Genomic DNA, 13,628 nt, shown 5'->3' with positions numbered 1-13,628 from the left:
GGAGAGGTATCCTAGCACTTCCGATGCTTCTACAGAGAGTGATCCTGTGTCCAATGGGATTACTGACATACTTGCCTTGCTTACCCGCTTGACACACACTGATGCCTGGGCAGGGCCAATCTCATCACCTGCCAAGTCCAGAGTGGTACGGCAGAGTTGATGAGTGCCAAGTGACTCGAATATAAAGAAAGCTTAGCACCTAAGAATTGATGCTTTTGAGCTGTGGTGTTGGAGAAGACTCTTGAGAGTCCCTTGGACTGCAAGGAGATCCAACCAGTCCATTCTAAATGAGATCAGTCCTGGGTGTTCATTGGAAGGACTGATGTTGAAGCTGAAACTCCAATACTTTGGCCACCTGATGCAAAGAGCTGACTCATTTGAAAAGCCCCTGATGCTGGGAAAGATTGAGGGCAGGAAGAGAAGGGGACGACACAGGATGAGATGGTTGGATGGCATCACCGACTCGACTGACATGGATTTGGGTGGACTCCAGGAGATGGTGATGGATAGGGAGGCCTGGTGTGCTGTGGTTCATGGGGTCGCAAAGAGTCGGACACGACTGAGCGACTGAACTGAAGTGACTCAAAGCCAAAAGTCAGCACCTAGTCATTGTCTCCTCTGGCAGAAGCATCTCTGGCAACAGTACCAAGGTAAACTGGGCCAAGTCTTTATCCTCAGAGGGATTGCAGTCTAGCTGGGGTAACATTGCATACATGCACATGTGCACATGCACACACACAGAAACAGGAACCGCCCAAGGTAACCTTGCACAAAAATAGTAGTATAGAGAGCGTTGTGGAAGGTTGTGCACACACATACACACACACACAGAAACTGCCCAAGGTATCCTTTTATAAAAAGACTACTACAGAGAGGCTTCTGGAAGTTGCGGGGAGGAAGGAACAGTCCTGAAGGCAGCCTTGGCAGCTTCAGCAGGACACAGGAAGTGAGGAGGGAGGGATCTGCCGTGAGCAGCAGCGTGGAGGGCTGGACACCCGGAGAGTCAGGCTGCGGGAGTGGAGGCACGGCCGTGACCATCGACGGGGCAGGGGGAAGTCCTGCTGCGAGGAAGGGAGGAAGGCCCGTGGTGGGGGTCAGAGCCCCGAGAAGAGTGGAGAGCGATGGCTAAGCCTGGGCCCAGAACTGTTTTCACTGACCTCATTTGACAGACGGGCAAGATGAGGCCAGAGAGCTGCAGGCACTCGAACGCCAAGTTGTGGGAGTCAGGGGTTGCCTCGGGGAAAGCGGTGTTTTAGGGTTCGTGGTTCTGCTACCAGGGTGGCCTGGGTGGCAGGGGCTGGAGAGCGATTAGTAATCTGCCTGAGTCATGTCAGCAAAGGCCCTGGGTTTAAGAGAGCTCAGGAACCACTGGATGAGCAGGGTATTCTTCCAGAAACTTCTTCTTAAGGATTCTATCTGGGACTCCTCTACTCTTCACGGCTGATTTGATGCCGGGGGAGCTGAGTGGGAGAGGGGTGGCTGGGAAAAGACTCTCATGCTTCATCGAAGGTGGGCAAGCGAGGCTCAGGCACAGGCCCTCCACATGTACCTGCGGTGACCCGAACACTCTGGGGACGTGACGGGAAGGCAGTGCACTCTGGATCGGTGTCCCAGACACACACTGAGCTCCATGGACCCCGTGACACCATCCCTGGCATCCCTCCTCAGAGATTTCAGATTCTAGGAGCTGTGCCTTTCTGTCCGCCTGTCTGGGGCTGGTCAGCAAGTTCCCCATCTTCTCCACCTCTGTAGTCCCAGTGCCGGGCCCCAAGGAGGTGCTCACACACCAGAGAGAGAGGGGATCACAGAAGGAAGAAAGGTGGCCGGTGGCCGTTGACAGAGCTATTGATGGACCAGTCAGCAGACTGTCCACATCTGGAGGAGGGGGCAGTAAGGCACACTCCGTCTGTGATGCCCGCGTGCCTGATGCTACAGAAGCCCGTGGACAAGTCCTGGGAACACACACCCACTAGACTGTTCTCACTGACTAACCACCAAAGGAACACCTCTGTGTCTGGATGCAGCCTCCCTGGCGCTCAGTCTCACCTCGCTTCCTCAGGTGGTGTACATGCCACCTCGACCCCCATGGGAAAGTGGTCATCCTTCTTAATGAAGGGCTCATGCAGTGCCACAGAGCACACTGTTCTCCTGCCACATGCCACAAAGGGTACGTGCCATTTCAATACACTGGCTACTCTAGCGACTGGGCTTTTGTCTCCTTGCTAAAGTGGGTTCCCCTCCCTAGACATGATGTTACTGAATTGAAAACAAGACTGACAAGCAAAGCCCTGTGGTCTGTCAAAGCAGCCGGTCTTCTGGACACACACCCGAGGAGTCCCAGTGGAGTACAGAGGACAGAACACTGTACCAACACTGAACCTGAAGCACTCAACTCAGCAATGGACAGACAGGGTGGAGGCCACTTACATGAAGGTTATCTTTCTAGATGCCATTATCAAGAAAGCACATGGATGCCAGACACACCAACAGCTGTCCACAATTCTGAACCTTCACTTAGACCTAGAGTGTGGAGACAGGCCTCAGCCAGGCTCTAAAAGCAGGCCACCTGTTCCTATCAGAAATTCCCTTAGAAAAGTATCCATTAGCTTACCTTTTGGCTCAGATGGTAAAAATCTACCTGCAATACAGAAGACCCAGGTTCTATCCCTGGGTCGGGAAGATTCCCCTGGAGAAAGGAATGGCTACCCACGCCAGTATTCTTGCCTGGGAAATTCCATGGACAGAGAAGCCTGACAGATTACACTCAGTGGGGTCGCACAGAATTGGACACGACTCATCGACTAACACTTTCTGTATGATCCAGACTACAACGAAACCAAAGTGCAACTCTTCTTAACAAACTGCAACAGCTTCTTAACCCAAATGGTGTTCTTCAGAAAATATTTTACAGATGTTTCAGACACTGGCAATTGAGAAACAAATACTTTCTGTCTCCTTCATATGGCAGGTCAGTTTCCATATCTGTATAGTTGATGATGTTGCCCTTAATAGAAACATTCATTCAACAATTTTATGACACAATCAGAATGACAGTAAGAAGTCTGAACCAAAGGATGTGAAAGGTCAAAGGCAGTCTGTGATCAGACCTTTGCTTTTCAAAATGCTATACGTGGGCCAGACACTTAGGCATCAACTGGGATCTGGTCAGAAGCACAGAATCTCACATCCACCTCAGAACATCTGAATCAGAAGTCACATTTGACAAGATCACTGACGGATCTGAACTCACACTGAAATCTGAGATCTAGGTCACTGGTTTTTAAACTGTGTTCTGTGGCACACTTTGGGGGCCTCTATGACGAGTGGGCCAGGAAGAGATTAGGAAGAAAGGGGATGGGGAGCAGGCCTCGCTTCAGCTGAGCAGCCTGCCTCTGATCTGTTTGGGACGCTGAACCCCACACCACCCCCCAGTTAGATATCCCATGGGCACAAAGGTTGGAGAATCACTGTTCTGGACCAATCATCTCATTTTCTACATGCACAACTGAGAGCTTCCAAACAGCATAAGGGGATTTGACTGAGATCACATTATAGTCCTTTGAACACTGTTAGAGAATTCTGAAATTTACAAAGCCTGGGAATCATGAAAAATCTTCATAGGCAGTGTTGCTGGAATAACCTGCGAACTGCAGAAGTAGAAGCAAAGACAGACCCTGAGCCCCAATGGGAGACAACCTGATGTCCAAGGCTGTGCCCTGGAAAAGCCCTGTGACATAAGCGTCATCTTGTGCTACCTGGTTTTCAACAGAGGAGAGAGACACCCAAAGATAGTAAGTGCCAAGGCCACACAGCAAAAGAAGAGCTGACGTTCAAACCCAGGTCCCTGAATCCCAAAGCCCAGGCTCATGTCATTCACATCATGAGCACAAATAGGCAGCCCCTCTGTGTGCCCTGTGCATTGGCCCAGCCTATGAGCTACATGGACACACATCCACTCAAAAAAGGAGCCATCTACCCTCACGGACCTGTGGGATGCAAACAATGGGCTGGGCTTCTGTGCCAATGCCTGGGCTCCTGCTATAAGCTCAAGGCATGGAACATGCAGATTCAGCTGCTATATCTTTGTGGTAATGAGAGTTAAGAAGCCACTTTAATATCCATTGCTATATATCTGACATCTCCATGCCTTTGGAAAGTTAGAAAGATTAAGAAGGCAGAAATGGTCAGAGGAGGAAATGGGAAAGAAATAATTTACAATGTATTGACATATTAGGTTTAGCACCTCATTTTTATATTCATACCCTCCAAGCACTGAAGCTGCAAAAAAAAAAAGACAATTCAATCAAAAAATGGTCAGAACACCTGAATAGACATTTCTCCAAAGACACACATGGCCAAAGGGCACATGAAAAGATACTCAACGTTCTAAATTATCAGACAAATGAAAATCAAAACTCCAATGAAGCATCATCTTACACTAGAAAGAATGGCCATAATCAAAATACCTACAAAGAATTAATGTTGAAGGGTGTGCAGAGAAAAGGGAACCCTTGTACATTGTTGGTGGAAAAGTAAATTGGTACACTCAATATGAAGAACAGTATGGAGGTTCCTTAAACAACTACAAAGACAACTACCACATGATCCAGCAATCCCACTCCTGAATATATACCTGGAAAAGACAAAAACTCTAGTTTGAAAAAATATATGCATCCCAATGTTTGTTGCAGCACTATTTACAATAGCCAAGATATGGGACCAATGTAAATGTCCATCAACCTATAAACAGAAAAAGAAGATGTGGAATACACACACACACACACACACACACACACACACGCACACACAGGAATATGACTCGCCCATGAAAAACAATGAAGTAATACCTTTTGCAGAAACATGGGTGGACCTAGAGATTGTCATACATTAACCTCCAATTAAAATAAATTTTTAAAAAAGAAAGAGAAAGACATATATTCTATGATATTACTTGTATGTGGGATCTAAAAAGATGATACAAATGAAATTATTTGCAAAGCAGAAACAGACTCAGAGAATAAACTTTTTGGTTACCAAAGGAGAAAAGCAGGAGAAGGGATAAAGGGATTAACAGGTACACACTACTGTGTATAAAATAGTAGTACTGTGGTGCTGGAGAAGAGTCTTGAGAGTCCCTTGGACAGCAAGGAGACCAAGTCAGTCAATTCTAAAGAAATCAACCCTGAATATCCATTGGAAGGACTGATGCTAAAGTTGAAGCTCCAATATTTTGGCCACCTGATGTGAAGAGCCAACTTACTGGAAAAGACCCTGATGCTGGGAAAGACTGAAGATAGAAGAAGAAGAGGGTGCTAGAGGGCGAGGTAATTGGATGGCATCACCGACTCAGTGGGGTCACAAAGTCCGACACAACTGAGAAACAGAACAACAATGTATAAAATACATAAATAAGGTCCTACTGTATAGAACAGGAAACTATACTCAATACCTGCAATAACTTATAATTGAAAAGAATCTTGAAGTGTACACCTTGCTGTACACCAGAAACAGGCACAGCATTGTTAATCAACTATGTGAAAGTGAGTGAAAGTCACTCAGTCGTGTCCGACTCTGAGATCCCATGAACTCTACAGTATACAGTTCATGGAATTATCCAGGCCAGAATAATGGAGTGGGTAGCCTTTCCCTTCTCCAGGGGATCCTTCCGACCCAGGAATCAAACTGGGGTCTCCTGTGTTGAGGGTGGATTCTTCGCCAACTGAACTATGAGGGAAGCCCTATGTAAACTTCAATTTTAAAAAAAAAGTGAAGTTGGAAGAGCCGGCCAGCAGATGGCACAACGAGCAAGCAGCACATTGCTGTCAAAGCCTAGTGTCATTTTAGACACAAAGCTTCCCTAAAGCCTCCTCCAAGTGTCATTTGGGAACACTAGGTGGGCAATACAACAGGCCAAGGCCAGCCTCTCATATCGTCTTGTCTTCACTGCCTGCACTATTCCTTCAAAGGCAGTAAGCGAGGGGTCCACACTGGTAAATTCCTCCTGGCGCTTGAAGCTGCCACAGCTCAGGCCACTGGGGAGTTGGTCTGGGCAAACCTGCACCATGTCTTCCTTCTCTGCACAATACATGAGCAGCAGCCACTCTGCTCAGCCTGAGGGACACTGGGTGCCACATGGGGCAAATCAACCTTCTGCTGGGGGCCAGGAGAATCTGGGCCCAACGCCCTCACCTCTGTGTGTGTTTGGTCACTAAGTCGTGTCCTACTCTTTGTGACCCCATGGACTGAAGCATGCCAGGCTTCCTTGTCCTTCACCAGCTCCCAGAGTTTGCTCAAATTCACATCCATTGAGTTGGTGATGCTATCTAAACTTCTCATCCAGTATCCAGGCAATAACTCTCAGGACATAAAGACCTAATGTCATCTCTCTAAACCTCTTTCTGGAGTCAGGAACACGAATTGGAAATCTCCACACAAGCCAGAAGTCAGCCTGCAGAAGATGGCGTCCGTGTCCAGTTCAGTGAGGACAGGCTCCAGGTGCCAGAGCCGCTCATCCCGGAAAGAGCCATGCTGGTTGCCTGACTCACCTGTGCGCCCCTCTTGTCTACCTGCTGCCTGAGCCTGTGTATGGGAGGCACACAAAGCTTTGTCCAATCACTGACTAATCAAATGACTGAATCAATGGATTCTTCTCAGGGAGCAAAGTAATGGCTTGCCTTTAAAACTACAGGTGAGGGCACTGATCAGCTGTATGCGGGGCACAGGCCAGATGCCTTAGGGTGGCCTCTGAGTTGGACCCACTCTAGTATCCCAGCCCCTTTCCCATGACCTTGCTCCATCTACATACCTGGGCTCAGTTCCCTCCTTGGATCTGACCCTTATGGGGGCCCCTCCCCTATTTCCCATCCAAGGAGACCCTCTTCACTACAAGTCCCAGCCCAGATGGCCCTCCCGTCTAAAAAGCCCTCCATGGTCCCTTGATGTTAGTCAGTGGTTGGTTCCCCACTCTTCATGCCCCCCAACCTCTGCCTTGTTTCAGGCTCTGCACTTTACAGGTCTGCCTGGAAGATGCGCTCCAGCCTCCCCACCCCCCAGCCCTGAGTGATGCAGGGGTGAGTGGACACCTGATGCCCTGCACAGTGGAGGAGCCTCTTGCAGGACGGGTGTCCTTGTACTTGAATGCACTTTGCCTCGTGAGGTCTGGCACCCAAACCTGCCCTCTCCCATCAGGCTATGCTTACACTGGGGCTAGCAGATGACCAGATGGCCAGCGCACTGGAAGCAGTTCTCCTGCCCAACCCAGCAGTTGTCTGATGGAAAAGACGCCAAGATCCCCTCCCACCAGGCTGTGTGCAGGGCAGAGCTTGGTGCCACCCAGGCAAAGGCACTTAGAGTCCTGTGTGTACATATAGCCACCGCTCAGGCACCAATTCCTGGTGTCAGTTCTCCTGCTCGGTCAATAGCGATCACGAGGCCTCAGGCACTGTGAGGGCCCGACCACCGGGACCCACTGTGGACACCACCAATGCCTGTCTGTGCTCTGCACCTCCCGACGGGCTGGCAGGAACTGTCAGGTCACCATCGCAGGTGAAGGGATGCCCTGTGCAACCCTGCCTGCTCCTTGTCCCCTTGGTGGTGAGTCCCCAGACAGACTCTGGCACCAACTACCTCCCCCCACCGCTCGTGGGAACAACCTCACAAAGGACCCATCCCGAGAAGTCTGACCCTGGAGTGGTCCGAGGAGAGGTGGCGAGATGGGGCCTTGGTACAGGGTTGACATCCCCTGTCCCACTGGTTATGAGGAGCCACCCTGGGGGTATTCGGTGTGCACTCAGCCCTGGGCTCAAGGCCACAGTCCAGCTGCTAGAACTTTTACTGGTTTGGCAGGGGATGTGGAGAGGAATTTCCTGGCAGTTGAGAAGATCCAGGCATGTGGATCACGGGAGGAATAGAGGGAAGTGACTTCTTTCCTTTGCTATCATCTGGGGGATGACCAGCCTAGGGTGAAGAACAGTAAATACCAAGGCGGGGGTGGGTGGATGCCAGGGTCTCCCCGGTAGCTGACAAAACCTCAGGCAGTGGACAAACATTGGCCCAGGATTCAGCAGGAGTGACTGAACATAAAAGACATTGAACGTTCCTCCAATTCGGGCCTGACCTGCTGGCATCAGAGGTCCTCTTGGGAAAACTTGCATCCCTGACACAAGGGCCAGGGAGACCGGGAGGCAGGCCCCTGAAGACCAGGATTCCCCAGACATCTCTGAAGTTCTGAGCCTGTGGCAGCAGCCTGCCCACCCTACCCCATAAAGAGCTGGTGTCCCCCCACCTGCAAGGGAGCAAACGGACTGGATTCCTTCATCACAGGTGCCCTCCATCCCAGGAATCAGGGGAGCTGGCCACCCCTGATCTGTTGCAGGACCCAAAGCACTACTAGCACCCAGGAACCATGGGAAGAAGTGGTCATCTACTGCCCTGCCGCCAAGGAGAGCAAAGTCACTGTGCAACACAGGCCGGGCTCACTGAGTCTGGTGAAGGAGACAGACGACCCCCCCTCCATCCCCACTGCCCAGAGACTGCAGCAGAGCTCGTGGTATTGCACTCAGCGGCCAGGAGCCAAGGTCCAAGACGAGGGCTGCTGCCACCCAAGAGGTGGGACCCACAAGGCACGACAGGTGGTCAATACAATGTGGCCTCCTGGGGGCTCGATGGATGGGCAACCAACCAAGTACAGTCCAAGATGACACTGCAGTAAAGAGGTCAAGATCCCTCAACCAGGTTTGGCCCCAAAGCCAGTTCTCAGATCTGGAACCAAGGAACGGGGATGGGCGGGTCCCCGGGGGAAGGACCACAGCAAACAGACACCGGGAACGACCCCAGCCCCTCCCAAAGGGACCTCGGGCTCTGAGACGGTGAACCCACGCAGGGAGGTGTGACCACCAGAGGGGTGCAGGTTGCCAGACCTACGGTCAACTTGACACCTACGTGAGAGACCCAGTTTACTGTGACTCTGCAGCCACTTCAGGAGGACCCCATAGGCTGGGGTTTCTGGGCACATGGTGTCAAGGGGCAAGAGACACGGTGACAGTCCCGAGGATTTGTCAGTCAGTCTTGAGCTGGGAGAGCCTAGAATGCGCAAGAGTCCACTCCATGAAGTCCTTCACCATGAGTATGGGATGGCAATGCGCACTCCAGAAAGCCCTCCCTGCTCCTCAGTGTCACAAACTAAATAGCTGGACCCATTTAGTGGGCCCCAGCTTGGAATCTGGACGCCTCCCACAGCGGTGGGCTGCTGCAATACACTCCAACCTGGGCCTGACTGTGCAGGCTCAGTTGCTTGTCTGCGGTTCCCCTCCTGGTGGGGCTCAACCACGAGTCCATGGAGGGCAGCCCACTGACTGTGGTGGCCCCTGGATCCTTCCAGAGTGTCAGTGTGAGGGGAGGAGTCATTTTCTCTTGTTCCTTGTGGGGTCTCCTGGGCTGTAAATCTCCATCACTCCTGGGGGATGGGTTTCTATGCTGGGGGCTGAGGCATCGTGGGGTCCCTGTCCAAGCCATGTGAGGACAGGCCAGCTGCTGTGATGAGCAGAACCCACCCTGAGGGAACCTGCATGTGGTTTCTCATCGGTTGGCCCTCCTAGGTCCCCATGGTCTGAGGCTCCTGCCAAGGAGAAGACCGTGGTGGCTAGTTGTCCAACATCGTTGTCTTGTCACAGGTGGTTTTCTCCCTGTTCTTCTGGTCCTTGTGCAGGTGAAGACACCCAGACAAGCAGGCAGAAGAGGGTTTTCTCCTCTGGCCACCAAACAGGCACCCTCTGCTTTGAGAGGTAGGAGCGCTTGCAGCCCCTTCTTACACAGGGATCCCACCCACACAGTTGAGATTTGTGGCACCCAGGAGGAAAGGGTTGGGTTGGTTGAGACACTGAATGGTGGAAACTGGCAAGCCAGGGATCCAGTCACATACCCCATTAGAGGACATAGCAATGGCCATGCCCCAGGGGTCAACCAGGCTCTATGGTAATTAACACAGACCCAGTGAAAAGGGTGACCCTTTGTCACCCAGCAGGTAAAGGTTCAGCCGAATGATGATGCTCGGGGCCAGCCAGTACATGAGGACATGGCACACTCGACTGGTTGGGGGAGTGGACACGGGAGAGCCTTTGCAGAAGGCCATTTGCTGGCATGTGTCAGCACCTCGGGTGTGAGCCCTGTGCCCCGGGCCTCCTCCTGTATGGTTCAGTCAGTGAGGGTGTGTTCACGTCAAGTGCTTGTATTGGCACAGTGAGTTTTCCCTTCCCTTCCTTCAGGAGGGAAGAGTCAGTACCTTGTGGGACCCCCGACACTGGGAGGTGAAAACAGACACATGAAGATGTGCAGACACGGAGGAGTGGGCCTGAGGTGCTGGGAGTGGAGAAGTCATCCCCCCACACCCTCTTGCCCCTGCGGAGAGATGTGCAGACAAGGCTGACCCTCTGTCTTCATTTGCCAGCAGTCATGTCAGGATTTACTGGGTAGATCACACTACCAACCATGTTGGTTCAGGAGGCCGGCAGCCGAGGTCGAGGTGTCAGCTGACATTGGCTCTTGTGAGGGCTGTGGAGAGAGCCTGTCCCATCTCTCCCCGCTTCCCTTCCAGGGCATTGCTGGCCATGGTGGGCGTGTCTGGGCTTAGAGAATTCTGCCTTTCTCTTCACCCCAGTTCTTCCGTGTGCTTGTCTGTCTCTAAATGTGTCCTTTGTATGGAGACAGCCATTCTGTTAGAGGAGGGTCCATCCTAATGAGCTCCCTGGACCTCTATCAGCTCTGTGAAGACCTTTCCTTTGTCTGTAAGGTCACGCCAAGGTACTTGGGAATGAGACTCCAGCACCTGGATTTGAGGGAACCCGATGTGACTCCTCACACCCTACAAAGGCTCTGAGGTAGGAACACACTGGAATGTTCCAAGGATGGAAGGGTGGCCTTAATGGCTACTGGAGGTGAATCCAGGGGTGAGGAGAGCAGGCTGCCAGGGCAGGAGCCAGATCACATGGGGCCTCGTGGGCCTGTGAGAACTGTGGCTCTTCTGTGCTCAGGGAAGGAAAGGCCCAGGAGGCCCTAGGATGGGTTCCTCTGGGACCTTGTCCCCGTCCTCACAGCCACATGGAAACGGAGGCTCCCTGCGAGGTGCTGAGACTCTGCTGAGGTTCAGGCCCGCTGCTCTGCTCTTCTGCCTCCACCCCACTCCCTCCAGGTACAAGGAAAGAAGTGAGAATGGAGGTGTGTGTGGTCAGGTCCCCTGCAGTCATGGGCTATCTCTATCTCTTAGCACCTCATCAGCTGTGAAATGAGGTGACAGTAACCTAGCCGGTTATTTGAGGCTTGAATTCTGTGATCCCTGTGTGGTGCTGTCCCAGGCCCTGGCGAGGACACAGAGATCACCTGTCCCAGTAGTTCCTGCTCTCCTTTGTTCTTTCTCTAGGTTCTGGGCAGGGGCCGGGGCATCTGCTGACAGTGGAGGCCATAGTGTGGGAAGGGCTGGGAGGAAGGTGGCTCCCAAAGGCATGGGGAAGACTCCTGGCAGGGCCGTCTGAGGTCCAGAGTGACCCCAGGGCCGAGACCAGAAAGGTGCAGCCCTTGACTCAGATGTGGGATCTGCAGAGCATGGGTAGGGATGGGACCCGGGAGCTGAGGAGTCTTTGTTAGCTGAGGCTCAGGACAGCAAGGGTCCCTGGGCTGGGAGATGGTGGCACGAGGTGCCTGACCACCACTCTGGGCCTCAGTCCCCGTTTATGCTCTGAGAGTCAGAGGTGGGTCCAGGTCTGCAGGTGGCCCTTGTGTCTGTGTGTGTGTGTCCCCATGTGTGTGTGTGCATGCCCGGCAGAGACCACGAGAGGCCGCACAGCACCCAGCCTGGGTTCCCCACCCACACTTCCTACAGCTGGGCCTGAGCAAGTCCCCTGACTCCCCAGGGATGAGGCCCCACTGCATCCCCTCTCTGCTGGTGAGTCGCTTGCGGACCTGATGCCCACAGGCTCCCCACTGGGGCCCTCCTGCTCTGTCCCTGCGGCCTGCAGTGGGCAGACTGAGAGCTGCCCGTGGCCTGGTGGGTTCGTGGAGCACCAGGCCTCTCCCTTTCGTTTAGCTCCCTCCCTCATTGGCCTTGCCCCCAATTCCCTTTGTTGAGGTGAGCCCTTCTGAAAGTCTCAGCCAGTGGGCCCAGTTCACCTCGGGTCCCCTCTGTGATACGGTCTTAGGCTCTAGCAGGTATGACTTTGAACACCTTGTTCTCCTTCTGTGTCTTGTCTTTGCACACAGGTCTGTGGACATTGGGGACACTTTGCTGTGCCCAGAAAACCTAGGTCCCAACAAGGTGGAGGCGCTGGAGAATGAAGCCCTGCTACCCAGGCTTCAACAGAAGTACTTGATGCGCTGGCCAACCCCCGCTGGCTGCTGCAGCCCGTCCTGGGGAGGGCCGGGAAAGACGTCTTCCAGGTGGACATCCTCAAGCACCTGATCCCCTTTGGGCGGGAGGCCTGCCAGACTGAGCTCTGGAGAGGAAGGTGACGGAGAGACCAGCTCATGGTGACACTACCTAGTCTCCACCATGCCCTAGGCATGCCCATCTGGTTCTGTCTGAATCGGCCCTGCCCTGCGGTGGGCTGGCTACTTGGTGCAAGACTAGGGGCAGAGACTCCCCTCATGCAGTGCTGCTCTGGACTCAGCAAGAGTCTCTAGGACTTTGACCTTTACAAAAAGATGGCATCACCACTCATTTTGGCCCTGCTGGGTCTGGGTGCTTGAGAGAAATGTGTTGTTAGGAAACCGGTTAGTGTCTTTCCCTCTCTGTTCTGGTCCAAACTCCCCATTTTGAAACAGTGTCCAGGGAGTGATTGGGGAGGCCGGCGGCTGGGTTGAGTGTCTTCAGGCAGAGAGGCCCACAGGCCCAGAAACAGGCAGCAGTCTGTCCTTGCAGGTGATCCTTGGCCTGCTGTAAAGTGTCCCTTGGCTCACAAAGCATATGTGTTGGATCGGTGCCTGGCAGCCTCACGTCCAAAGATAGGCTCCTAAATACACCTCTGAGGGCAGAGCGACAAGGGCTGGTGTTCATCTTGTGGAAACTTTGTACTTGTCTTTGGGTTTGGGGTCATGTGTTTTCAAGGCCCTTGGCAGTGGCATGACCCTGTTTTCCGATGAACCTCTTGGGGAGGCCCCTGGATCAGGAGCTGGAGACACTCAGCTGCTGACCAGAAACTTGTGGCATCGTTGGGGGACCCATAAGGAGCCCCTTCCACTTCAGAGTACATGACTCATGGGAGGTGACACCCTCAAGATCAGGAGCCCAGCTGGGCTGTCTGTTGAGTGGCAGGCAAGGCCCAGGGACCAGCCCATCCTGGGCTCGCCTTAATGCTTGGCTTATGAGCCAGACCCTTGGCCGAGTGTGTGAAATGCTGCTGCTTCAGATGAAAAGGGACCACAGGGACTGGACTGAAGCCTGCCTGGGGTATGGGCTTCCAGCCTTATCTGGCTCACCCAGTGCTGTGTGTGAATAGTATGGACAGATAGAAAGAACACAGACTTTCAGTTCTTGTTTGATTCTTTATTTAGTCCAATGGAGTTTTGCTTTACTTTATTAGAGTCAGAAATCAATTTTTGATTACAAGATAGTGCTCTTGAGTCTCCCTAGGAATCTGGGA

The sequence above is a fragment of the Moschus berezovskii genome, chromosome X (genome assembly GCF_049115385.1).
Source record: "Moschus berezovskii isolate FMDL1 chromosome X, NW_MosBer_1.0, whole genome shotgun sequence".
Lineage (NCBI taxonomy): Eukaryota > Metazoa > Chordata > Mammalia > Artiodactyla > Moschidae > Moschus > Moschus berezovskii.
The sequence above is the reverse complement of the archived record's forward strand: the minus strand, read 5'-3'. Positions refer to the sequence as shown.